This window comes from Mesocricetus auratus, unplaced genomic scaffold, assembly GCF_017639785.1.
Source record: "Mesocricetus auratus isolate SY011 unplaced genomic scaffold, BCM_Maur_2.0 Super-Scaffold_6730, whole genome shotgun sequence".
Classification (NCBI taxonomy): Eukaryota; Metazoa; Chordata; class Mammalia; order Rodentia; family Cricetidae; genus Mesocricetus; species Mesocricetus auratus.
This window is the reverse complement of record NW_024429184.1, coordinates 14,378,948-14,406,625: the sequence shown is the minus strand read 5'-3', so window position 1 is coordinate 14,406,625 and position 27,678 is coordinate 14,378,948. Positions and strand designations below refer to the sequence as shown.

At 45.3% G+C, this 27,678-nt stretch overlaps 1 protein-coding gene across 2 annotated transcripts in view; it reads left to right on the top strand.

Moving 5' to 3' along the window:
* Frmpd1 (FERM and PDZ domain containing 1) overlaps positions 1 to 27,678 on the top strand; it is a 169,977-nt gene that overhangs the window by 37,043 nt on the left and 105,256 nt on the right. Inside the window, exon 1 of one of the 2 annotated variants that reach the window (XM_021232301.2) lies at positions 16,697 to 16,838. The exons of the other annotated variant lie outside the window; for it this stretch is intronic. The gene's annotated coding sequence lies outside the window, so the exon portion shown is untranslated. Of the gene's footprint in view, positions 1 to 16,696; positions 16,839 to 27,678 lie in introns of those variants that run through there. 2 annotated transcript variants of the gene reach the window in all.

Here is a 27,678-nt window from a genome sequence, read left to right as displayed (position 1 = left end):
CACCCGAAGTTCCTCTGTAATGTTGGGGTATCAATCTTCAGCCCATAGGCTACAGTGTGTCTGGAAGACTTCTCAGCAAAGCAGGAAATTTTAAACTGTCCATCTGCATTGGCAGTCTGTCAGTCATTTTTTTCTGTGTCCTGCAGAATCAGACAGGGTTTCTTTGTGTAGCTTTGAAGCCTGTCCTGGAACTCAAGCTGTAGACCAGGCTGGCCTCAAACTCACATAGATCTACCTGCCTCTACCACTGCCTAGCCCATTCGGCTCTTTATTAGACCAATCAGGAGCCTTAGGCAGGCAAGGGGAAACAAATGCAACCCATCTTTACATAGTTAAACACGCATCCTTGCACCATTAAACAAAAGCAGCATAGACAAATACAACACACCATTACATAAAGTAATATTCCATGGCGTAAACAAATGAAACACATCTTTGCTTAGCTAAAATAATATGCCACAGTAAAGCACATCATCTACTGAACCATCTCCCTAGTCTCATCTATCTGTCTGTCTGTCTGTCTAGATACCCTTCCAGTTATTTACTAAGACAAGCTGTGTGGAAAGTAAATTTTGGAAAAATTTTAAACATTTTGTTGTTGTTGTTGTTGTTGTTGTGTGTGTGTATGTAAGTGTAGTGTGTGTGTTGTGTGTGTGGTGTGTGGATATGTGTGGTGTGTCTGTGTGTGGAGTGTGTGTGGTGTGTGTATATGTGTGTGGTGTGTGTGTGTTTGTGTGGTGTGTGTGGTGTGTGTGGTATGTGTGTGGTGTGTGTGTGGTATGTGTGTGTGTGTGTGTTTGTGTGGTGTGTGTGGTGTGTGTGGTGTGTGTGGTGTGTGTGTGTGGTGTGTGTGTAGGTCGAAGGTCAAGTTCCTGAAGCTGGTGTTCTTCTGTCACTCGGGTCTTGGGGATCCAGTCGGGTCTTGAGACTTGGTGGCACCTCTACCCTCTGACCCACCAGGCCAGCCTCACTTCTCTTCTCAGTTTTGAAGAAACTTTAGAGCCCTCCCCAGGGTGGCTGCATTTGCTGCCCCACAGCTAGAGCCCCAGTTGTAGCATGTCTGCACCGGTGTGTGGCACAGCCATTCGTGGTGCTGCAACAGACACAGCATCGCATTTCAGCTGACTGAGGACTTGAGAATCTTCGGTGTTTATTTGCTGTCTCTGTTACCTCATTGGTGGGTCCTGTGCTCAAATCCTTTATCCATTTTTTAAATGTGTTGTTTCCTTACCACTGAGCTTGGAAAGTTCTTTATACATTCTGGGTATAAGTCCTGTGCTAGAATTTTATTTGAAACAATTTTAGACTATAACTTTATTTTCATTCTCTTATCGGGGTCTTTCAGAGACCAGGAAATCTCAATTTTAGTTAAATCCTACTTATCAGTTTTCCTCTCATGGGTTTTCTTCTCAGCATTCTTTGTAAGAAATTTTTGCTTCATCTAAGGTCACAAGATTTTCTGTTTTCTTCTACAGGTTTTATCATTTTCAGTTTTAAAATTAGGACTATGTTTTTTAAACATGTTTTGAGTTATATATTTTTATTTTTATGTGAATGAGTGTTTTGCCAGCATGTGTGTATGCGCACCATGTGACCGACATTGGGAGTGAGGCGGAAGAGGGTGCCAGGTCTTCTGAAGTTAGACTTACACTAGGTGTTAGTCACCACATGGTGCTGGGACTAGAGCAGCCAGAGCTCCTCACCCCAGGCCGTCTCTCCAGCCTAGACTATGCTCTGTTTTGAGGTAACTTTTGTTTTGTGCTACAAGGAAGCGTTGAGCTGTTGCTGTTTGGTCTAGCCATTTGCTGAAAAGGTTATCTTTCCCCATTGAATTGTCTTTGTTTAAAAAGCCAACTAAACACATATGGAGGCCCATCTCTGACTCCATTCTGTCTTGTTTATGAAGATGTTTAACTCTTCCCTGACATTTTATTCTCCCAATTTCTTCAGTATTATAGTGAGTCTACAATTCAGGTAGTATAAGTCCTCCAACTTGTTGTTGCTGCTGCTGTTACTTGTCTTTGGAGATAGCATCTCATTAAACCCAGTCTGTCCTTGATCTGTCTCACTACGAGACCAAGAATGACCTAGAACTCTTGATCTTCCTGCCTCCCCCTCACAAGGCCTGGCGTTGTAGCAGTGTACCGCTGAGGTGGTTTGAAATGAAGTCAGCCAAAGGAGTGGCACTATTAGGCATTGTGGTTTCGTTGGAGTCGGTATTGCATTTTTGAAGTAAGTGTCTCACTGTGGAGGAGGGCTTTGAGGTCTCATATGTGCTCACGCCACAGCACGAGTGACCCAGACCACTTCCAGGCATCTGCCTATCAAGTTGTACCAAACTTGGCTCTAGCACCGTGTCTGCCTGCATGCCCATCGCCAACATGTTGAACCACGATGATAGTAGATAAGCTTCTGTAACTGTAAGACACCCTAATTAAATGTGTGGGTTTTTTTTTCTTTAAAAGAGTTGCTGTGGCCATGATTTCGCTTCACAGAAATAAAAACCCTAAGACAGAAGTTGGTGCCAGTGACTGGGGTGTTGCTGTGATAGACTGGACCATGCTTTTGTTTGAAGGAATGTGAACCTTGGGGCTGTGGATTAGTGAAGTGCCGTTTAAGGGGCCGTACTAGTAGGAGCATAGAAGACAGTGGTGCTGGGGGTGATTTGAACCATGGGGGCCTGGCTCAAGAGACGTCAGAGGAAAAGAAAGTTAGCGTGTGGCCTAGAGACTGGTCTTGGGATATTTTGGTGCCCAATGTGGCTGCTTTTTGCTCTTACCTGAAAAGTCTGCCTGAGGCTGAAGTGAAGGTTTGGGATTAATTCCGTTGGCAGACGAAATCTCAAAAGAGCCTAGTACAAGCCTGGCGGTGGTGGCACACGCCTTTAATCCCAGCACTCGGGAGGCAGAGGCAGGCGGATCTCTGTGAGTTCGAGGCCGGGCTGGACCGATAGCCTCCGAAACAATACAGAGAAACCCTGTCTCATAAAAACCAAAAAAAAAAAAAAAAAAAAAAAAAGAGCCTAGTACAGACTCTGTTGTGTGGTTATCGTTGTTAACTTTGATGGAGATTTATAATGAAAAGGAGCAAGCTGAGCAAATAAGAATACAAAATTTACAGGTTAGGAAAAGGGGCACCATAAAGTGAAATAGAGCTAAACCCTGTGTTCAAGGAGACAAACAGATTAAGAGATGGAATAAAGGGAATGGTGACCTCAGGGAAAGATCCCACCCAGCTAAATTTCCAATTTGTGAAAAGGGATTAAAAGTTTAGATGTGTGGTGGCACACACCTTTAATCCCAGCACTCAAAAGGCAGATCTAGCAGATCTCTGAGTTCAAGGCCAACCTGATCTACAGAGCAAGTTCCAGAACAACCAAGCTTAGGCAGTGAAGAAAACCATGGAAAACAGAAATCTTGTGAAGATATATTTGAAAGAGGGGGCCATGTTCCAGCCCCAGCAAGCCACAGAACTTGGCAGCTTTGGCCATGTGGTTCTGGCTTTAGAGTCAAGGATGGAAGAATGTGGCTATATAGAAATCCTAACTAAGACAACCACCATGTCCAACTCCTAGCTTTAAAAATATTTATTTATTTTTTTAGTATGTATGGGTGTATGTGTACATATTCATACATGTGGATATGACATGGAGTCAGAGGACAGCCTATGGTGTTGGTCCTTGCCTTCAGAACTTGTTTCCTTGCTGTTCTGTGTGCCCCAGGCTAGCTGGCTGTGAGCTTACGGAGGACGCTGTCTCCTCTTCCACTGTTGCAGGAGTGATGAGATCACGATACCACAAACTGCTTTGTGTGGCTTCTGGGGGGCTCTGAGCTCTCATGCATTTTGCACAGGGACTTGTACCTGCTATGCCATCTCCTGGCCCTTAACTTTGGTCTTTAAAAAAGAAGTTTCAATTTCTAGTTTCATATTTTAGGATTAATCTGATGGTTTCTACATGAATCCGGCAAGGGTGTTGGTCCTACACATACATCTATCTGGGAGAACTGACATCTTGGCGTTTCTCTCTGTTGCTGATTGGTTTTGATGTTCTAGGCCTGAGGTATATCTGGTAAGAGTGATGGCAGACCAGAGCTATTTCCTTCAGGACGTGAGTGAAAGAGAAGAGGGAAGAGACTGGTGTCCTAATTAAATCCCCTTGGTGACCTAAAACCTGCTGGCTCTTGTTACTCCAGCTTTCCAACACTTGATCACCGCACCAAGCAGGGGACCAAAGCCTTGACACACGGCCTTCGGGACAATTCAGATCCAGACTGTCAGATGTTAAATTTTATCAAATTCCCTTTCTTTGTCGAGATGAACATATGGTTTTCTTTCTTTTTTAGCTTCCTGATATAAGTTATATTTATTGTTTTTTTTCGAATCTTGTGCCAGACTTGTACACGCAAAGTAAGCGTGACTGAATCATGAATTATTATTAATATTATAACCACAAAACATTTTAAATGACTTTTGTGTTTGCCTGCATGTATGTGTACCGGGTATGCGTGTGGTAACCTGGTTACTGTTGAATTACAGATGGTTTTAAGTGCCATGTGGGTACTGGGAATGGAGCCTGGATCCTTTGGAAAAGCAGCCAGTGCTCTTAACTGCTAAGCCATCTCCCCAGCCCCTTACTATTTTTAAAAAAGATTTATTTTATTTTAGTTATGTGTCTGTGTCTGTGGGGGGGATGTGCATAAGAGTGTAAATGTTCTCAGAGGCCAGCAAAGGGCATCAGATTGCCTGGAACTGGAGTTACACGTGTAAGCCCCCTGGCATGGGCACTGGCAACCAACTCAGGTCTCTACAAGAGTATATGCTCTTAAACTCTGAGCCAGCTCCAGCCCCATCAGCTTTTTTCACCCCAGACAACCTTGCTATATAGCCCAGGCTGGCCTTTCTCATCTTTTAGAGTGCTAGGATTACACACCATGCTTGGCTTGAATTAGCTTTTAATGTTATTACATTCCCTGTACAGTTCCCTTTTCCCTGTCCCATTCACAATACTTATTTTGCTATCTCTGGCTTTCTATGCTTTGGGACCCTCTCCAGTTTTTCTCATTTCCATGTAAGAAATTTAGCTTCATGCTGGCTCCTTGAAGTTAAATGTTCCTATTTGTCCCAGCCCTCACCAGTTAAAGGGCCCAAAACCCAAATGGGCCTGCTAAGAGAGGAGATGGCAGGAGGGAGGTACGGGCTTTTTATTCATTTAGAAGTCTTATTGTGAATTATTTATCCATTTTTATTGGATAGTTAGCTGGTCCTTATTTATTTATAGGAGCTCTTTATTAAATCAAACTTCTATGAAATTGTTTCTATGGAGCAGCAAGATGCTTAGCTTTCTTGTGGCCTGACCTGATGCAGAGACGAAGTGTAGAGAATTTGAGGGTGAATTCTCAGCAATCTTTACATCTTTTGTTCTCAAATGCACACTCGTCTTCATAGTTGTTTGTTTGAGACACAGTCTCACTCTCTTTCTCAAAATTGTTCATTATTACCAAGCGTGCCCAAATGCCTTGCACACACGGGTTGTAGGGCATGGCAGCAAGCCTTTGTCTGCTGAGCCACCTTACAGGCCCTGGCGGTCTGGGTTTGAGGAGAGACCGAGTCAGGTGGCTTTAGCTGTCCTCAGCCCTTTAAGATCCAGGAGTGCTCTCAGGGACATCTAAAGCCAACGCAACTATTTCAAGGGTGAACTGAACCAGCCCTGAGGCCTGAGCAGCTGGGACTACAAACTCCAGACTGAAAATTCCAGATCAGAGAACAGCTCAGAGGCCAAAACGTGACTGATAGTGGCGAAATCCTGAGGACCAGAGCAGACAGAACCACAGCGGAGATGAGACAGGGTGGCTCAGAACACAACGGGGAGGCACCAGCTTGAGAACAGACCAAGCATCTGTCCCTGATGGCTCTGGCGAGGGAGATTCACCCTGCTGAAGTTTCTGCCATGTGGAACTCTGCGGTTGGGTTCTGTGACCAGAGCACAGGAGCTATGGAACTCAGCTCAGTAACCCCACAAACTCAGCTCAGTGTGCGGACAGGAGGATAAAATGACTTTGAGGGGGGTCTTGGTGCTCGGTACCCTTGGCTTCCCAGAGAAGAGATTAGTTTAGTTCAACCCCCAGCAGCAGGTGCCAATGAGCCATTGAGGACAAGTGGGCCAGGCCTCAGCACAGGCACTTCATCAGAAACTTGAGGGTCAGCGGGTTACAGATGATCCAGAGTCAGTCATGGTGGCACCAAGCCTCGGTGGATCAGTTTGTTCTCATCTGTACTCATGGAAAGAATTCACTCATGTGGCCAGCAATGTGGTAAGAAGTCGGCTAAACTGAGAACTCTTTGCCTCCTTCCTAAATGTAGCCAATGTCTTTACCCGAAGAAGATGCAGCTTTGTCTGGCTTTGAATGTTATTAAATGAAATCACTGTGTGTACTGTGCAGGCTAGTATCTGTCAACAAACCAGAGTTCCCTGGGAATAGGAAGCCTTTGCTGGGGTGTTGTCTCCATCAGATTAGATTGGTCTGCGGGCATTTTCAGGGTTGCTTATTGATGTGGAAGGACCCAGCCCACTGTGTGTGGTGCTGCCCACCCCTGGGCAGGTGGTCCCGGGTTCTGTGAGAAAGCAGACTGAGCAGGCCAGGAGGAGAAAGCCGGAAAGTAGCACCCTCCATGGCCTCTGCAGCAGCTCCCGCCTCCAGCTTCCTGCGTGAGCTCCGCCCCTGGCTTCCCTTCAGGATGATGGCACCTGTAAGCAATCCTTCTCCCCCAGCCATGGGGTTTACCACAGCTACCGAAGGGCAGAGTGGGGCATATGCTTTGTATTGTTTATTATTGTTTGGATGCGGATAACTAAAGGGTGCAGTGTGATCATCAATGTGTGCATTTAGTGTGCAAGGATGAAAATCAAGGAAGCTGGCGCTTCCCTATTCTTTCTTCCCCCTGAAACAGGATTCTCTGTGTAGCCCTGGAACTCGCTCTGTAGACCAGGCTGGTCTCAAACTCAGAGATCCGCCTGCCTCTGCCTCCCGAGTGCTGGGATTAAGGGTGTGTGCCTCTACTACCCAGCCCTTTTCTATTCTTTTCTTTTCTCTCTCTCTCTCTCTCTCTCTCTCTCTCTCTCTCTCTCTCTCTTTTCTTCCTTCCTTTTTTTATGTGTTTGAGTATACCCTGTGTTCCTGGTACCCTTGGAGGCCACAAGACATCATCTTCTTAGAACTGGAGTTACAGATTGTTGTAAGTCATCACATGGGTGCTGGGAATTTTGTGTGGGTCCTCTGGAAGGACAGTCTTTGTTCTTGACCACTGCTGTCTCTCTAGCCAGCAGCTTCATCTCTTTGAAAGTATTCTCCTGAGGTATCTATTTTTGAGGCAGTTTCTCACTCTGTAGCTCACTCTATACCTCATGCTGTCTTGAATTCATGGCAATCTTCTTGTCTTGGCCTCGTAAACTCTGGGTTCTGGGCACAAACCACTGTTGGCTGGTTCCTCTCATCTGAGATCATTCTTTGTGTTTCTTATTAATTTCATCATCCAATTCTATGTCCCCAGACACTGCATTTTAATATATGTACATATATGTAACAACTAAAGAAAAGGTAATGGATTTGAGAAGTAATGTAGCGGGGAGGGGTGGGGACGACACGGGAGAAGTTAGAGGGGGAAGGGAGGATGGAAAGGACATGAATACAGTATTCGTGCTGGAGGTTGACCCAAAAGTTTAAAAGTTGACAATTGCATTCTAGCTCTTTTTTAAAGATACTAGCTTCTCCTTGTTCCTTTCCTTTGTGTATCTCTGTGACTTCCTGTAAGTGGTTGGAAGACATTCCCAGAGCTGGAGTCTCAGGCAGTTAGTTAAAAGTTGCTCAAAGGGATGGGCACTGTGAACCAAGCCCGGGTCCCCTGGCAGAGCACTAGTCACTGAGTCAGCCCCTCCCCCAGCCCTGCTCCGTTTCTGTCTCTGCCTCTTAGCTTATCTGCTGGGAAACTTGAACCACTGGAACTGTGGTTTCCAGCCTCCTGGCTTTGCTGGTTTCACTCTCGTGATCTGGCTCACAGCACTCCCTTACCCTCTATAGTTCCTGCAAAACTGGCAGCTGAACCCAGGGGCCTTTTTGGACTTGGGTTCAGTCTAGTGGCATCATCCTGAATGCAGTGATGTTCTTGCAGTGAAGGGCGGATAACATTAAGCTGTGTCTCCCCGTGTGATATCAGCAACTTCGAGTTCTCAAAGTCCTGATACTCTAGTTGGTACTTCCTTTTCACTTAAGAGTTGAACTGCTTGGCTAATGAGACGTTCCCCTCCCTTACTGTTCTGCTCTCAGGTCTTCACGCTCACACATCAGGCCTTTACCCACCGAGCCAACTCCCCAATCCCATGTCATACCTGTGTTAAAATCTTCTTGTCTTATTTTGGCTCAATCAATTTTTTTTCTTTTTGGTTTTTCGAGACAGGGTTTGTAAAGGGAAGCCTTCCCGCCAGCCTGGTTCCAGAGCCACATCAGTCCCAAATGAACACACAGGAGGCTATATTAATTATGAAGCTGTTGGCCTTGCTTGTTTCTTACTGGCTAGCTCTGACTTAAGTAATTACCCCATAATTGTTAATCTAAGTATTTCTCTTACCGGAGAAGTTTCCGGGCTTCCTACCCCATGGCGTTACATCTTGACTCTATGTTTCTCCTTCCCAGAGTCCTCCTGGACTCCTAGTCCCACCTATCTTGGTTCCCTATTGGCCAACAGTGCTTTATTGACAGATACACAGGACTTCCACATCAAGAGTTTCTCTGTGAAACAGCCCTGGCTGTCCAGAACTCTCTCTGCACCCCCTCCCATTCCAGACCCCATCTCTACAGCTCTTTTCTGTGTCAGCAGAACATTCTCAACTCTTGCTACTTGGGTCCACATTTTAGAGCTTCAGGGCCACCTGTGAGCAAACCAAAGGTGTGTGTCCTACATTGCAAAGGCGGAATGACTAATACACTCTGAGGCAAGCAGGAAGTCAGGTTTGTCTTCTGGTTATTGAGAACAGCCTATGTAACCACCCACAGGCTATGGTCTGTGGAATCACCTGTTCCAGACCGTCCCTGTCTTAGCCTAGAATGCACAGATGGACTTTCCATGAATTACCACAGGACATCAGAACTTGAAACTGACTGAGTGGATCTCCTTGGATAAGGGTCACCATTACAGCTGTTGTTGCTTGGGTACTGTCTTCTAAGGGGCCATTGCAGACTTATAGCTGTAACTTGCCCCGTCCCTCAAAGAGTTGTTTCCCTTGAAAACAGAAACAGTAACCTTAGCTAAGGCTTTCTGCCCCAAGAATCTCAGTGATGGATATGTCCTTGAGACATTTGAGACTGCTTCAAATTCCAGAACAAGCGAGTCTGGATGGAGACTGGGCAAACAGCAGCACGCAGGCATTCCAACTCCAGCCCAGAGCTAAGTGGATGCCCCTTGTGCCTGATGTGACCAGACCACAGGAGCCAGGGTTTACTGTGACTCAGTTTCAGAAGGTTTGGTCGTGGACTTTTGGCTCCATGAATTAGACTCCATGGTGGTGGGTCCGTGTCGTGGAGCGAGCTGGTTGACTCGCTGTCGAACAGCAAGCTGAGAACAAGGAGCAGTCTGGGATAATAAGTAGTATGCCTGTCTCAGTCACCTAAGTCCTTCAGCCCAGGCCTCACTGGTGGGAGTTTCTATAACCTTGAAAAATGGCACTACCAGCTGGGGGGGCCTAGCACTGAGATTATGAGCCAGTGGGGGAAGGGGCCCATTTCATATTCAAACAGCGTGTAGAATTCTTGGCCCTTAACCTGGCCTCACACAGAAAGAAATGGAACGTGTCCCTCCAGGCCCTTTCAGATGGTCTAATTTTCTAACTACTAGAGAGCACTTAATATTAAACACCACTTAATATTAAATTAATCTGGTCTAATAACTTCATCTCAGGACCCTGTCCAGCTCTCTTCACCTCCTGAAGGATCGTGAAAAACCTGCAGTTTTTAACACAAAAGCAACTGTTTAGACACCTGTGGGTTCTTTCCTCACTGTTGGCTCCATGGACAAAACAACAACTTATAAACTTATAAACATACTTATAGGTACTTATAAACAACCATCATGACACCTGTGAGAATGTTTCCTGAGAGACCTAAAACTCAACAGCAATAATAACAGACAGGCCACTATGTAGTGGTTTGAAGGAGAAGTGTCCCCCATAGTCTGGGGCGTTTGAACCCATGGTTTGCAGTTGGTGGTGCTGTTTGGGAGGTTTTGGAGGTGTGGCCTTGTTGGAGGAAGTGTGCCACTGAGGCGGGCTTCGAGCGATAAAGATTGGCACCATTTTGAATTTGCTCTTTCTGCTTCCTGCCTGTGGTTCAGGGCGTGAGCCCTCAGCTTCCAGCTCTAGTCACCATGCCCGTTTCTTGCCACACTTCCCTGCGGTGTCAGTCTCTTCCCCTCTGGAACCTCAAGCCAAATAAACCTTTCTCCTCTAAGTTGCCTTGGCCATGGTGTTTATTACTGCGATAGAAAAGTAAGTGGGAATAAAAAGAGAAGGGAAAAAAAAAAAGAAAAGGCAGATCTCTGTGAGCTTGCGGTCAGCCTGCTCTACATGGAGAGTTCCAGGACAGCCAGGGCTACACAGAGAAACCCTGTCTTGAAAAAAAAGAAAGAAGGAAAGAAAGAAAAGAGAAGTAACTGATGCTACTGACACTTAGCTAGCAGTAACGCGTTATTGTCACATCCCTCACTGCTCCGTGCCTTGTTGTCTGCTTCCTGATTGGACTACAGACTTCCACAGGTGAATTTCTGATCCTGGGCTGACAGGATGGCCCAGCAGGTAAAAGTACTCTCTGTGGCAGCCTCATGGCCCGCCTTTGATCCCCCTGATCCCATTGTGGAAACAGAGAGCCTGCTCCTGAGAGTTGTCTTCTGACACCCACATGCACACTGTGACGTGAACATACACACACCAAACCCAAATAATAAATAAAATAAAATTTTAAAAGAATTGCAAACATTATTAAGCACGTAAAGACCAGTAAAGCATGTAGCTTTACTGGTAATCAAATATGTATAAATAAAAAATTAAATGTATGAGTTCATTTGTACCTACTTAATTACCAGTACTTTTAAATGATAATGCCCTGCTTGTCAAAGATGATGTGAAATGGGAATCAATACATGCACAATAAATTCATATATCCCTACTGGAACACACTTTAACTTTGAGACAGGGTTTCTCTGTGTAGCCCTGGCTGTCCTCCAACTAGCTCTGTAGACCAGCCTGGCCTAGAACTCAGAGATCTGCCTGCCTCTGCCTCCCGAGTGCTGGGATTAAGGACCTGAGCAGCCACCACCTGGCTAATAGGTCCTTTGACTCAGGAATTCTGCCTTTAGAATTTATTTCAAAATAATCAGGAAAGCAGATGTTGATATGAACAAAGATGTTTATCACAGTGCTGTTTAGGGAAAAGTAGAAAAGAATATCAAAAATAGTTGAATGGTTGAATCTATAATATATCTCTATGAAAGACCATTATGAAATATTACAATCATCTGTTTGAAAAAAAACATTACTACAAAGAAACGTTAGTTTATGATATTCAGCCGTAAGACTCCAATGTAAAACGATGCCTGTCACTCAACTTTGTAAGAAAATAAAATAGAAAAATGGTGACTTGTGGTAAGACTGAATATTCTTTTCTACAGTTTTCTGTGTTTTCTAAATGGTGTACTATAATATTGTTCTCCCATAGAGATCTTATCAATTTGCCCTCCCACCAGCAAAGTAAACAGGAGTTGGTGTCTGCAGATCCCCAACAATACAGTGTGGCTTTGGATACTTTTGATCTTTGTTATGACTGATAACATATGACAACTCATGTCTCTTTTACTTGAAGAAAAGTTGATCTGATTTGCATAGGTGTTTTGCCTGCAGGTATGTCTGTGTACCACCTGCATGCAGTACCTGTAAGCCCCAAAGGGGAGTGCTCTTGAGCTAGTAACAGACAGTTATGAGCCACCGAGTGGATTTGAGTCTGCATCCTCTGAACCATCTCTTCAGCCCCTGCTTGTTATGAGTGTGCTTGGGACTTTCCACAGCTACTAGACCCCCCCATAATCGATTCACTATAAATTATCTATGTCCTGTCGTTTGAACATTTTTTATTTCCACGTGTGTGTGTGTGTGTGTGTGTGTGTGTGTGTGTGTGTGTGTGTGTGTGTATGGACGACTTGTGCACAGACACTTTATGAGACTGGAGTCAGTTGGCTCCTTCCACCATGTGGATCCTGGGAATGGAACTCAGGTCCTCAGGCTCAGGGGCAGGCACCTTTACTGGTGGAGTGCTCCCGTCATCCCTGATCATTTCTCAGATGGATTGGTTGTTGATCTTCTCATTTTGGTCATTGCAAACCCATCGATTTAAGAGTATAGTAACTTCATCAAGCCACTCTGAACTGCTGTCCACAACACAGAAGACATCTTGGGTGCCCTCTGAACATTGACTCAATGGAGGTCCACTGACTAATCATAGTCTGCAAACAGTCACAAAATATCATTCCAGGAGTTAGTAATTTGGACAGAGTACATGGGGGTGACTTGATCCCATAGACCAGGGCAGGTGGTGACTTGACATCTGGAAGCTCTAATCAGACATCTGATGTGGAAACTGGCTCACACTGCCTATGGAGAGTCAGCGCTCACTCTACCCTAAATTCCTCTTGGTGGGAACTTTATGTCTTGAAACCTGTCAGTTCCATACAGTAAGAAAACTGGCAAACCTCTTTTTGTGTATTAATGTTAGATCTTGGACCCACTGCCAGTGGCCTCATATTTTGTCCCAGTCACACCATTGTCACTTATATTAAGGGAGTCTAGTTCAGTCTTATGCAGATTCCCCATTTGTCAGACCTGAGTCAGTGATCTTTCGCTAGCTCGGGTCAGCTGATTCTGTGGGTTTCCCCATCATGGTCTTGACTCCTTTGTTCATATTATCACTCCTCCCTCACTTCGATTGTACTCCAGGAGCCTGGACCATTGGTTAGTTGTGGATTTCTGCATCTGCTTCCATCTGTTTCTGGAAGAGGGCTCTAGCTTCTCTGGGGTTGTGGTTTGTAGGCTGGGAGGGCTCCTTTATTTTAGCTACTTTCCTATTGCTCTGAAGAGACACCATGGTCAAGGCAACTTATGAAAAGCATTTAATTGGGGGCTTGCTTACAGTCTCAGAGGGTGAGTTCACGGCCATCATGGTGGGCAGTATGACCAAAAGCAGGCAGGCGTGGCGCTGGAGCAGAGGCTGAGAGCTCACATCTGATCTGTAGGTAGGAGGCAGAGACAGAGAGAATGTGCCTGGCATGGGCTTTTGAAACCTCATATCCCTCCCTGGCAAACCACACCTCTTAATCCTTCCCAAAACAGTCCACCAACCAGGGACTGAGTATTCATCAAGCACACGAGCATGGGCGGGCCACTCTCGCTCAAACCACCACACCCTCTAATGTGTTATGCCAGCTGGTGCCACCGTTAGGTGCATTGGTTTGTGTTCTTCATGGTTGTGACTGTCACCTGACGCAATCAGCTTAAGGGATAAAGGATTTATTTGGCCTCACGGTTCAAGGGACACAGTCAATCATGGTGGGGAAGGCATGGTGAGTGGTACCTCGTCTGTGACAGTGGGAGCTTGAGGTGCAGCTTGTTACCCAGAAGCAGGGAGCCTGGGCCAGGAGCAGAGCTGGCCTGCACCCTCTCAGAAGGCTGCAACCAGCAGGTGTTCAAGTGTTCAAAACGTGAGCCTGCGGGGCACACTCCACATCTGAACTGTCATAGTGAGAAGCATGCTTGCTTATTGAGGAAAGGCCTCTCCTCTTCTCAGTAACTGGTAGAGAGAGTAGGCAAATGTTTGCAAGTCAGCCTTTGCAGGTCTCGCTTTGTGCATCTGTGAAATGCGAGCTGTATCACCACATTCCTCTACCTTTCAGACTTCTCAGGATGAAAAGATACTCCGATGGGGCAGTTGCAAGGGTAAAGCGATGCTGTAGGGCAAACAGTCGCCCTGAGAGAGGATGAGTGGAAATGGATTGGGGAAGAGAAAAGAGGCCATTGGATGCTAGCTTTTAAATAGACCACAGCATCTCTGGGCTTTTTGTTTTGTTTTTAGTTTTAAAGAAGTTTTATTTTTTGTGTGCTTTCCTGGAGCCTGTGAGGTCAGAGACCCTCAGCTCCTATGGACCTGGCTGAGAGCTACTCTGCGGGGCTGGGCACCAAACATCAGTGCTCTGCAAGAGCAAGTTCTCACGACTGTGGAGCTGTCCCATCAGCTCTGTGTTTTCAATGAAAAGACTCCAGGCAGCCCTGCCTGTGTGGTCCAGCCAGCAAGCACCTTTACGGTAGCAGGCAAGTGCTGTCCACCTGTCACGCTGGGAAGTCTGCCCGCAGATGCTCAAAAGTGGATCCCATTTAACAACATTTCTTGTACTTAGCATCATTTTGTCGTGCTGAAATTATTCCAAAGAAGGGCTGCAACCTCCGCCTGTGGTACAGGAGGCCGAGGGCACTGTCTGTGACAGCTGTATGAGCGGTGTCCTCCTAATCTGTGCCTGCTCCTCATAGCAAGAGAATGAGGTCTGAACCTCCTGTGCTCACCAACAGTTCTGGAAGAGCTCCACTTGGTGAGGCCTTAGAGTTCCCGGGGCAGAGGTGCGATGGTGTGTTCCAGCACCTCACTTCAGTCAGTCACCTGCCTTAAAGCCTTTTCTGTTGTTTGTGGCAGGGTCTAATGTAGCCCAGGCTGGCCCCAGACTTGCTTATGTGTCTGAGGCTGGCCTTGAGCTGATCCTCCTGCTCCAAATCCCGTGTCCTGGGATTCCAGGTGTGGTGTGTCACCACATCCGACTGCCTCGATTGTTAGTTCCCTATCTTCAGAATCCTGGGTCCCCATCTCAGAGTAAACAAGAATAACTAGCAGTTTCATACATTAAGTAGTTAGACAATTTCATCGTAACTTATTTAAGTCCTAGTAACTGTTAGAGAAAACAGTGCAATCCATTGAAAACATTATTGTTCATCTCATTTTTTAATTTAAAAACGTATGCATTTGTGTGTGGTGGGCAGCACCGGCACATGGGGGCAAATGTCCTTCAGGGCTGGAGTAAGAAACAGGTTGTTGGAATGGAGCCAGCAACCTCTGCAACCTGCTCTTATCTGCTGAGCCATCTCTCCAGCCTGTTTTGTCTCACTTTAAAATCACCCCTGCCATTCACAAACGGAATTGTGTATCTGTCAGAGCAACATACCTTCCTAAACCCCAGAGCTTGACTGGCTCTTGCTTTTATTTCCTGTCCCATTCTGTCATAGCAATCAACAAAAAATCCAGCTTTACAGAGACACAATGGCACAGGAAAGACAGGCATGACCCAGTGTCGAAATGGTGAAGTCCCTGGAGCTATTAGCACGCACAGGCTCAGTAGATTTTGTGTATTGACATGTTGCCTTTGAAAACTGAAAATGCCCCCTAGTAACCTGGTGAATCAGCTCCCCATCCTGGGAGCCACAACTGCGGTTTGGCCACAGTGTCGCTGTCCCACCGATGACAATGGCTGTATTCTGCTTCCGTGACAGCTACCTGAAAGCACACATTGTATTTCTCATCACGGCCTTTGAAAGGCCAGAGCCATGTCTAATCGGTTTCTGTGTCCTCCATAACACCTCTCAGCGACAGTAGTTAGCATTTTGTGACCTTTACACAGGCCACATGAATCCAAACCCCATTTTCTTTCCAGGACACTACTCTACCCCAGTGAGCTAGCTCAGAGCCTTGGTCATAAGCACCTAGTCAACTTTACTTAGGTAAATGAACTTGCATGTGCTTACTTTGGTTCACACCTCGGTTCCTGCCAACAAAGCAGGGCGATGCATGGGCCCCAGTCAGGCCAAGTGGACGCCTCTACCCATGCAGCGTGAGGTGGGGCTCAGTGGGCTGGACACGGCCGCTCCCTTGCTTCTACACGTGAGCATGTTCGCCTTGCCCCTCTAAGAAGTGTGATAACAGTATGGGGAGTATTGTAAAAGCTGAAGGAGAGGTTGCTTGCACAAGGGCTTTGAAGGACATCCAAGTGGTGTGCCTTAAAGGATTGCAGTTCAGCCGTGCACCAACAATCCCTGACGCACCCGACCCTTCTCTTCCTGATTGGATTGGTGGAGGAGGGGAAGACTAAACGGAACAGACTTGTGGGGAGGGGTGAGGCTATAAGTAGCTAGTTCTGATTCCCAAGTGGCCTTGCTTTAGGCTTAGGCTGAAATTCCCTGTGAGCTGCACTAATGGAGAAATTAGTATCAGTTGACATAGTAGCATATGCTCTGAAATGTTTTCCCATTAAGCTTCATGAGAAATGGCAGGAATTTCTGGTCCATTATAGGAAGTCTGCCTCGACGTTAGCCTCTGGGAAAGCATGCCCTGATATCCCCTAGGCTCTGGAAAGTCAGCTGGTACCTCCAACTTCTGGAGGATACACGAAGTATTACTAAGTTTTAAATTAAATATTTCTTTTCACTTTCAAACAATGCATTTTGATAATACTCACCCTCTCTCCCCACCTCCTCCAGATCCATCCCTGCTAATGTGACTCCCATCCTTTTTCTGTTTGTAGAACTCCAGTAAGGGGTCATCCCCTGGAGTGTGGTCCCCCTCTCCCCATCACACCCCTAAGGAAAACGGACTCACCCTCTCATCAAAGCTATCAATTGCCAGACGTTCCTGGTGACCGGACTTTATGCCGTGCTGGGATTTTGTGCAGCTTGAGCTTGGGCAGGTCCTGTCCTTGCTGTCACATCAGGGGTGAGTACATACGCTAACCACTCTGCTGGTGTCTGGAAAACACTGGTTCACTGGCGTCGTCCGCTGCCTCTCACAACTTTGTGAACACTTACTATTTGTTTTCAATGCAAAACGGCATGTGTAACAGGCATTGGCCAGTACTGACATTTTAAAAGTACATCTTCACTGTCGTTGATAAGTGTGTGCTCTTTCATAAACCAACAGTTCTGTTATGGAACCATTAGGACTGATTTGCAAGAAGGCTCCATCTCTTTTAATACCGGTAAGAGTACATGAAAAGGAAGGGAAGAAGAAGGGAGGGAAGACTAAGCACTGTGCAAAGCAGACCCAGGAGTTTGAAAAAGCTAAATAAGGCGTCCCAGATCTCATGAGGGTGTGTGCGGCACCCTCCTGAGCCCTCACAGCACCCAGAGATCAGCATTATCTCTGTTATGATGAAAAAAACGGAGCCCACATCCGTCCAAGGACACATGCTGGAAAGAACTTGAGTTAAGATTCAAGCCATGTCTGACCCAGCAGCCCAGATCCTTTCTTGAACATTCCTCTGATTCAAAGAACAGGCTGAAACACAGTGTCACAGTACATCGCGGCAAAACATGAACAAAGCCTTGTTTTTAGGAAAATCTAGGTCACCCTCCTTTCTTCTGTCCTACACAGAAGATAGGAGAGAACACCGAGAAATGGCTCCCCATGTCGGGGTCTCCCTGAGGCAGGCTCTCAGAACTTAGAGAGAAATACCAATCCACACCCCCATCCCTGCCTTTAAGACTTACTAATCACACCGAGGGACAGGGCCCAGTTCTCAGAACTTAGGGTTAAGGAGAAGAACCAGCTCACATGCCCATTTCTGTCCATTCAGGTTTGTAGTTGACTCCTCCCTACCAAAGTTAGAGAAATCCGGCTGCAGCCCTGTTCTCTTTGATCGTGGAGACACTCAGGCTTGGGTATGCTGGGCTAACCCACCCAGAGAGCAAGATAAGGCGTTTTCTCTAGGAGGGCTTCCTTCCTTCCTTCCTCCCTCCCTCCTTTCTCTCTTTCTTCCTGACTTCCTTTTTTATAGACATATTTTTATTTATGGATTACATATTTGTGTGTGTGTGTGTGTGTGTGTGTGTGTGTGTGTGTGTGTGTGTCTTTGTGCACCTGCATGCTGGTGCCAATGGAGGTCAGAAGAGGGTGTCAAGCCCCTGGAGCTAGACTTGCAGGTGCCTGTGAGTCCTCTGACATGGGTGCTGGGGACAAACCTCTGGTCTTCTGGAAGAGTAGTATGTGCTATTTGGTTTGTTAGCTTGTTTTTTAAAAGATTTATTTATTACATATACATGCCAGAAGAGGGCACCAGATCTCATTACAGATGGTTATAAGCCACCATGTGGTTGCTGGGAATTGAATTCAGGACCTCTGGAAGAGCAGCCAGTGCTCTTAACCTCTGAGCCACCTTTCTAGCACCTGTTTGTTTGTTTTTTGAGACAGTGTTTCTTTGTGTAACATCCCTGGCTGTCATGGAACTTGCTCTGTAGAACAGGCTGGCCTTGAACTCAAAGAGATCCGCCAAAGGTGTGCACCACCACAGCTGGTGTATAGTGTGCTCTTAACCACTGGATGGTTTCTCCAGCCCTTTTTTTGAGGTCTTACTTTCTGGGTCATTATAGGGCAGCTAATATGACAGTGACAATACTATGGGAATATACCTCAAGGTCATTCTAGCCTGTTGATCTATGAGGGTGCCATGTGAGAACCATATTTAAATTGTGACTCCACTGCCTGCTGGCTGGGTGATCTTGAGCAAATTAATAATTGTGAGAATTATTGAAATATTGAAAATACATGCCACACAGTTGAGGTTTCTTTCTGTCCTCAATAGGTTCTTTGTTCTCTGCCCAAAAGATGTACATCTTCTCTCTCTTCAGATGGTTAACTCAGATTCATTCTTTAGTATCCTTCAGTAGACAGCCAGAAGGAACTCAGTTACTTACTATTTGAATCACCTCTGTAAGGTTGGCACTGGTTTTATATCTCTAAGATGGGGGAATGACTCAGTTGGTAAGGCACCAGGTCCAGAGTTTGGATTCCCACGTTAAATGCCAGGTGTGGTGGTGTCTGTAACCCTGGAGTGGGAGGTGGGGCTAGGGGAGTTGGAGATGGTTTTATAGAGCTAATTGGTCACTGAGCCTAGCGGGATCCGTGAGCTCTAGGTTAGGTCAGAGACCCTGCCTCAAAAAATAAGGTGAGTGGATTGGGTATGGTTGTGTATGCTTTGTTTGTTTTTGTTGTTTTGTTTTTTGAGACAGGATTTCTCAGTGTAACAACCCTGGCTGTCCTGAAACTCACTCTAAATTAGACCAGATGGCCTGGAACTCACAGGGACCCCACTGACTCTGCCTCCTTAGTCCAGGGTTTTAAAGTTGTGTGCCACCACACCCAGCAGTGGTATGTGCTTTTAATCATAGCACTCAGAGGTAGAGACAAGTGCATCACTGAGTTTGATGCCAGCCTGGTCTACATAGTGATACCCTGTCTCAAAAAGCAAGGAAGGAAGGAAGGAAGGAAGGAAGGAAGGAAGGAAGGAAGGAAGGAAGGAAGGAAGGGACAGAAAGGTGACTAGGCCAGGCATGGTGGCCTCCTCCTTAATCCCAGTGCTCAACTGGTAGAGGTAAGCAGATCTCTTTGCCTTTGAGATTCTCCTGGTCTATAGCATGAGTTTCAGGCTGGCTAGAGATACAGAGAAGACCCTGTCTCAGAAAGTCGGGTGAAGAGAGTAGAGGAAGACACCCAACATTATCCTCAGGCTCCCATGTACATGAGAGATGATACATACTTGTGCCTGTGCCACCATGAACAGGTACATACGACACACATAAAATGAAAACAAAAACAATATGAAAATTCTAACTATATATAATTCCTGTGGTTCTTAAATGAAATAATAAAAAATTGCTTAGAACAATTCTTGACAAATATTAGGAATCAGTACTTTTAAAATTTTTCCAATGCAATTTCCAAATGATATTTTGAGTAAATCATTGCTGGTGTTCAGCTTTTTAAATTCTCTTCAATATAGTTTATATTTGAGATAGGGTCTCATTTATTTCAGGTTAACTTCAAACTTGCTATGTAACTGAGGGTGACCTTGTACCTCTGACCCTCCTATCTCCACCTCTCGAGTCCTGCGATTCCAGATGTGCACCACATCTGGTGCATGTGGTGCTAGGGACAGAACCCAGGTGTTTTGGGCATGGGTCAATCAGCTGTTGTTCTTCAGACCCCAGACAGCTTGTTCTTTGTCATGGGTTTCTTGGGGGCTTGGAACTTGTCAAGTAGGCTGGCCAGTCAGTGAGCCTTAGGGATCTTCCTGTCTCTACCCCAGAACCAGGACTGTCTTGACTTAAAAGTCAAGAAGAAAATTAAAACATACGACAATAGCCACTATTTTTATATTTTTATTCTATGTATACAAGTGTTTTGCGTTTATGTGTGGCATCATGAGCAGGCTGGCATCTGAACCTGGGTTCTCTGAAAGAGCAACAAGTGCTCTTAACAACTGAGCCATCTTTCCAGCCCCTTGTCCAGTACTTTTTTTTCTTAACCCTTGCTGTGATTCATTCTCCATTACTGATAACTCAAGTTTGTTTCATTTATCTTTGTCTTTCTATCCCAAGGATTTCCTGTAATCATCCTCTACAGGAGGTCTATGATCCCCAGGCTACTTCACCCTCCTCTTTGCCTTCATTTCTGAAGATATTTTTCCTGGGTATGAAAATCCTTCTACACTGGCAAATTACTGTGCCATCTTCTTCTGGCTACCATAATTCATCTGAGAATACCACTGTCATTTGACTGACATCCCTGTGTCAGACCTCTTAGTGTTGAAACTGTTTCTCTGGTTTCCATTTTCAGTGTAACTGTGATATTCTGAAATAGGTTTCTTGGTTTTATCCCTGTGGGGTTGATATTGACTTCTTGATTGTAGGCTGTCTTCTGCCAAATTTGGGGGAGTTTCAGGATTTTTTTAAAAAAGATAGTCAGCCAGGTGGTGGTGATGCACATCTTTAATCCCAGCACTCGGGAGGCAGAGGCAGGTGGATATCTGTGAGTTCGAGGCCGGGCTGGACCGACAGCCTCCAAAACAATACAGAGAAACCCTGTCTCATAAAACCAAAAAATAAAAAATAAAATAAAAAGATAGTTTTGCTTTGTAGTTCAAGCTGGCCCTGAACTCACTGTGTAGCCCAGGTTGGCCCTCAACCTTGTGATCTTTTGCCTCAGCCTCCTGAGTGCTGGGATTATAGGCATGCACCACCATACATAGCCTATCAAGAGGTATTCCTTAGGATTCTTTTTCAGCACTGTTCTCCCCTGTCTACTCCTTTTGGGAATCTGATCTTGTGACTGTTAGCATAATTCTGCTTTTACCTATGTATGTGTATATGTATGTATGTATGTGTGTGTGTGTGTATCTATCTATCTATCTATCTATCTATCTATCTATCTATCACTTATTTTTCTTCTTCATTCTATTTCCTTCTGAATTGCTCAGGAAAAAGACTATTTGTAGGGAGAGATCTACATACCTGTGAATCCCACTTCTTACACCAGATAATGCAGAAATATTAAACTACACAAAACAGAGATGTTCTATGATATTTTATTCAAAGAGAAATCACTTACGTGAGAAGTCAAGAAAGTCTAGAACCAAAAGTCCACATGCTGCTCTGCAGGCTGAAACTGAAACCCAAAGAGAGAGTGTTTCCTTCCCCAGCTCCTTTATTCCCCATGCGTTCTGTGTTCCATGAACACACCCACATGGGCGTGGTTAGCACTACGGATACGTAAGATCTCTCCCTACAACTATTGATCTACTGATTTTTTTTTTACCCTTTATTATTTTTACTCAGTTATTGAGCCTGGCCAGTCAGTCAGTTTTTGTTGTTATTGTTGCTTGTTTTTTTTTTTTTTCTTTTGTTTTGTTTTGGTTTGGTTTGGTTTTTCAAGACAGGGTTTCTCTGTAACTTTGGAGGCTGTCCTGGAACTAGCTCTTGTAGACCAGGATGGTCTTGAACTAATAAAGATCCTCCTGCCTCTGCCTCCAGAGTGTTGGGATTAAAGGCATGTGCCACCACCACCTGGCTTCTTTTGATTTTTTTAAGACAGGGTTTCCTCTGTCTATTTTTTTCAGCACTGGCTGTCCTGAAATTCACCCTGTAGACCAGGCTGGCTTTGAACTCAGAGATCTGCCTGCCTCTGCCTCCCAAGTGCTGGGATTAAAGGCATGCATCTCCCAGAAAGATTTAAAAATTACTTTATTTTTAACTATGTGTATGGGGGCAGTTAGTGCACATGAACGTAGTTGCCTTCAGAGGCTGGAAGTTGTCAAATTCCCTGAGCTGGAGTTGCGTGTCATTGTGAACTGCCTGATATGGGTGCTAGGAACCAAACTCAAGTCTTCTGGGAGAGCAGTGTGGACACTTAGCCCTCTCTCCATGCCTGCCAGAATTTATAATTTCTACCAGTAAAATTTCCAGTTCTGTAACATTTGTTTGGATCTCAGTATTTATTTTTTCCCTAGGGATAGGGGGAAAAGGGCTGGAATTGTATGTTTTCATTATTTTACAGAGAAGTTTTAAGTGTGTATGTTGAACATTTTCATGATAATCCCAACACCTAGCAAATGTGCATTTTGGCATCTGCTGTCTTTTTTCTTATTCAGCTGAAAACCCGTCTTTTTTTTGTTGTTGTTATGATAGGTAACATTGATTGATTGACTGATTTCATTCCAATCCCAGTTCCCTCTCCCTCCTCTCCTTCTGCTTCCCCCTACTTCTCCCTAACCTACCTCTTCAGAGAGGGTAAAGCTTCCCTTAGGAAGTTAACTAAGTCTGTCCCAGCATCTCGTTGAGGCAGGACCACAGCACTCTCCCATTCCGAGGCTGAACAGGTGTCTCTCCATATAGAATGGGTCCCACAAAGTCAATTTATGCATTATATTTAGATCTTGGACCCACTGCCAGTGGCCTCATATACTGTCCAAGCCACACAATTGTCACCAGTATTCAGGGGGCCTAGTTTGTCCTATGCAGGTTCTCCAGTTGTCAGTTTGGAGTCAGTGATCTCTTACTAGCTTGGGTCAGCTGATTCTGTGGGTTTCCCCAATATGATCTTCACTCCTTTGTTTATATTATTGCTCCTCCCTTGCTTCTATTGTACTCGGGGAGCTCCACCCAATGGTTAGTTGTGGATTTCTGTATCTGCTTCCATCTGTTTCTGGAAGAGGGTTCTAGCTTCTCTGGGGTTGTGGATTTTAGATTGGTTATGCTTTGTTTTACGTCTGGTATCCAATTATGAGTGAATATATATTATATTTGCCATTTTGGGTCTGAGTTACCCCACTCAGGATGATTTTTTTTATGTTCTGTCCATTTGCCTGCAAATTTAAAGATGCCATTGTTTCTTACCCTGAGTATTACTCCATTGTGTAAATATACCACATTTTCTTTATCTATTCTTCTGTTGAGGGACATCTAGGTTGTTCTGACTGTTATGAATAATGCTACTGTGAATACAGTTGAGCAAATGTCCTTGTGGTGTGAGTATGCCTCCTTTGGGTATATGCAGGGTCTTGAGGTAGATTAATTCCTAATTTTCTGAGAAATAGCCATACTGATTTCCACAGTGGCTGTACAAGTTTGCACTCCCATTGGCAATGGAGGAGTGTTTCCCTTACTCCACATCTTCTCCAGCATAAGCTGCCAGTGTTTTTTATTTTAGTCAATCAGTGTAAGATGGAATCTCAGCGTTGTTTTGATTCACATTTCCCTGATGACTAAGGATGTTGAGCATTTCCTTAAGTGTCTTTCTGACATTTGAGATTCTTCTGTTGAGAATTCTCTGGTTTTTGATTGGATTATTGGTAGTTTGATGTGTTGTTTCTTGAGTTCTTTGTGTATTTTGGAGATAAGCCCTCTGTCAGATGTGGGGTTGGGGCTGATTTTTTTTAAAGTTAGATCTTGGACATTCAAGTTTTATCCTGAGATCTGAATCTTACCTCTACTGTAGCAGGTAATAATTGACTGTCAGGGAAAGAACATCACCACACTGTCACCGGGCGGGAGGGGAAGTCGGCTGCCCCGCCAGAGCACCCTGATGTGGTGTGCAAAGTGGAACTAATCATAGCAAGGCTAGTGAAGTTCCCACCGACTAGTGTGGAGAGACGCAGGAGAGGGTTGTGGGCCACTTTCCCCATGGTGTTTATCTAGAATGGGGAGAGTGTCACTAATCTTTCTGTCTTGTTAGGTTTCCTTTCCTATCTCTTTGGCTACAGAGCGCAGGACCTGTCTCTGTCTCTGTGTATTTATTTCTCATTCCCCCACCCCTCCTCCCCTGTGTTTCCTGCTTGTTGGTTTCCTTAGTGCTCTGTCTGAGATTTGTAGGAAAGAATTCATCACCCTGAGTCCTGAAGTTCTTTGCTCTTTTGCCTTCTCTTTATAATGTTTAACATTTCTACGTGCTCTTTACATATTATACTTAGGGGTTTTAGCTGTATCTAGAAGGAAAAAGGTGTCTCTCTCATTTTATCTGGGACTAGACATCCTAGGGTTGTGTTTTCAATTAATATAACACAGCAAAACAATGCATTTTTATTTGGTAACTCCTGTTTCTTAAAATGCTTCCATTTTCCTCTTCGTGACAGCTCTGTGTCCTTCTTAGTTTTGCCCCATTTGAGACTCTTGTCATTGGTGGGTCTCCAGCTGCAGAGTATTGTCAATGCTTGCACTTACTGTCCTTGTTTGCACGGTGGGATGCTTCTCCTTTCCACCTTCCAGATCACTGAATTAGTCGTTAGTGGTGTCCACTCTGATTTTCACTTCCACGTTTGAAGTGGTGAATTTTTATTTTTATATTTTGGTGACTCAAGGTTAACTCCAACTCGTGATCATTAGGTTCCTGGGTATTTGAATTATAGTTTGTGTCACCACGAATGGCCTAAATGTTTACATTTAAGCTGTAGGGGGCTGGAGAGACAGCTCAGCAGTTAAAACACTTGTTGGTTTTGCAGAGAACTCAAGTTCATCCCCCAGCATCCTCACTCCGATCATTTCTTTTCCATCTCTATTTGAGTCTCTTTAGAAACTCTTCTTGGTATTTTGTTTGCTTGTTTGTTTGTTGTTGTTGTTGGTTTTCGTTTGTTTGTTTTGTTTTGTTTTTCGAGACAGGGTTTCTCTGTGTAGCTTTAGAGCCTATCCTGGCACTCACTCTGTAGATCGAACTCACAGAGATCTGCCTGCCTCTGCCTCCCAAGTGCTGGGATTAAAGTCTTTGCCACCAACGGCCCTGCTGTTTGTTTGTTTTCAATGTATCTTTTTCCAGGCATAGTGGTGCCTGTCTATAAGCCCAGCACTTGGGAGACAGAAGTAGGAAAACAACACAAATTCAATATCAGCCTTGGCTATAGAGCAAATTCCAGGTTAGCCTGGGTGGAATGGGACCCTGTCTTAAGAACAACACCAAACCAAAATGTTCTTTCTTCTCACGAGACAGAATACCTATATCCATGTGGTTCTGGTTATTGCCTCTCCTCTGGTTACCAGCTTGATGGTATCCATTCAAGGACTTGACTCTCCTCAGTGGTGTCTGCTCTACCGCGCCTCCTCCCATCAGTGCCTGTGCCGGCCGGCCTGGTGTGCTCTCAGAATCAAGAAAGGGAAGAAAGACGCTACTTCTTCGGTGGTTTAGTGGGTAACAAGGTGACTTTTGGACTCACCAGGCTGAGATGAAGTAGGAGAGACCTCTAGGGTCTCCAGACAGCACCTAAATGAATGGGGAGGGGCTGGATGCTGTGCGCCACTGTATCGCCTGCTTCACAGGGTGCCTGGTCAAGAGCAGAAGCAGGAGCTACAGTGTGCTTGCCTAGCTGGGTGCCCTGGGGCGGAGAAGCATCGGACCAAAGGAAGGGGGCATTATTACATTATTAGCTCATTTTCACAAAGGCATGTGATAGTGAATGACTTCTCTTCTTCATTTATGTGCGTACATGTGCCTATGTGTGTACATACCGTGTGTGTGTGTGTGTGTGTGTGTGTGTGTGTGTGTGTGTGTGTGTGTGTGGTGGGATGCCTGTGGATGTCTATGGAGGCCAGAAGAAGGGGGTTGGATTCACTGGAGGCAGAAGCAGTGGATCTCTGTGAGTTTGAGGTCAGTCTGGTCTACAGAGCAAGTTCCAGGACAGGCTACAAAGCTACACAGAGAAACCCAGTCTCTAAATAAAATAAATAAATAGATAAATAAATAAAAATGCAAGTGATTGTGAGCTACCTACCTCACGTGGGTGCCAGATCTTCTGGAAGCACAGCAAGAGGACTTAACTATCGAGCCAGCACTCCAGTCCCTGGATACCCTTTCTAATCCTTGTAAAGATGCTGTGCCAGCTAGTAGTGGCTCTGGGAAAGGCAGTTTGACCTACTTGTAACATTTCCCTCTTGGGGGTGGGTCTCTGTAGAATCATATTTGTTCACAAGAGGACAGAGCCATCTCTCCTTTCTTGATAATAGTCCACCTCAAGCTGCTCTAAGATGGACAGCTTTTACTGCTAACATGCTAGTGAGGTAGGTCACTGTCTTAGTTTCTTTCTTCTGTTGCTGTAATAAAACACCATGACCAAGGCAATTTATAATAGCAAGCATTTAATGTGGGGCTACTGTTATAGAGGGTTAGAGTCCAGGACCCTCATGGTGGAGAGCATGACGCTGCAGCAGTAGCTGAGAGATTACATCTAGACCCACAGGTGTGAACAGAGACAGCTGACTGGGAATGGCATAGGCTTTTGAAACCTCCAAGCCTGCTCCAGTGGCACACACCTCTTCCAACAAGACCACACCTCCTAATCCTTCTCAAGCAGTTCCACCAACAGGGAACTTGTATCCACATATATGAGCAGGGACCATGTATACACAAAACACCACAGCCATCGCTTAGGGTCTTGGACCTTGATTCACCATGAAATTTTACACAGGATGGTAGAGCAGCAAATTCATGGTTCTACATTGACTACCTCCCTGGGCACCCCCCCCCCACATGTCCTGTAGTCCCCAGCTACAGGCTCCTGTGTCCTGAGTTCTCTAGTTACCTCAGCAATGAGCTCAGCTGTCGGCAGCAACCTCCTATCTAAAGAGAAGCCTCTGGATGGTCACTCTCAGGTGACTTAGGGAATGTCTCCATAATGTGATTTGGTTACAGTCATCTTTTTCCTGCACAAGAACCCTGCTGCTCATATAAACTTGGATCTGAACCCCATTAGCAAGCTCTGCAACTCCATGCACACATTTGACCCCTGTGAACTTGACTCCTTTGTTCGTCTGCAAGACAGGGGGTGGGGGGGGGTTGTCCCAAGTCACTCAAGGAGCTGGTAAGACCGCGATGAGAGGACAGCTCTGACGTAGGGTGTTGACAACTGCAGAATTCCTTGGAAGTACAGGAGTTATGAAAGCATTGATGGGAGATGGTAGCATCCGTCCCTGGAGGTTGTAGGGAGAAGGCTGGTGTTATGAACTTGTCACCACCAAGTATATCCAGAGTAGAACTCCCTGTAGTAAAAGGACTGTGGGAAGTGGACAAAATCACATTAGGAACACAAGAGAACAGTCACAGCCTCTAGGGCATGCATTCCTGGGAGCTGATATCCCAAACACCAAACTAGGAGAGTAAAGGGAATCTTACCAAGAGAAAAAAAACAAAAAACCAGCATAGGAGATGCTGGATCCATTCCTCTGTTCAACACTGTCCCCCCAAACCTATCACCGGAGGAATGAGATCAAAGTGCACCTGGTGAAGGCCATAAAGACCTTGA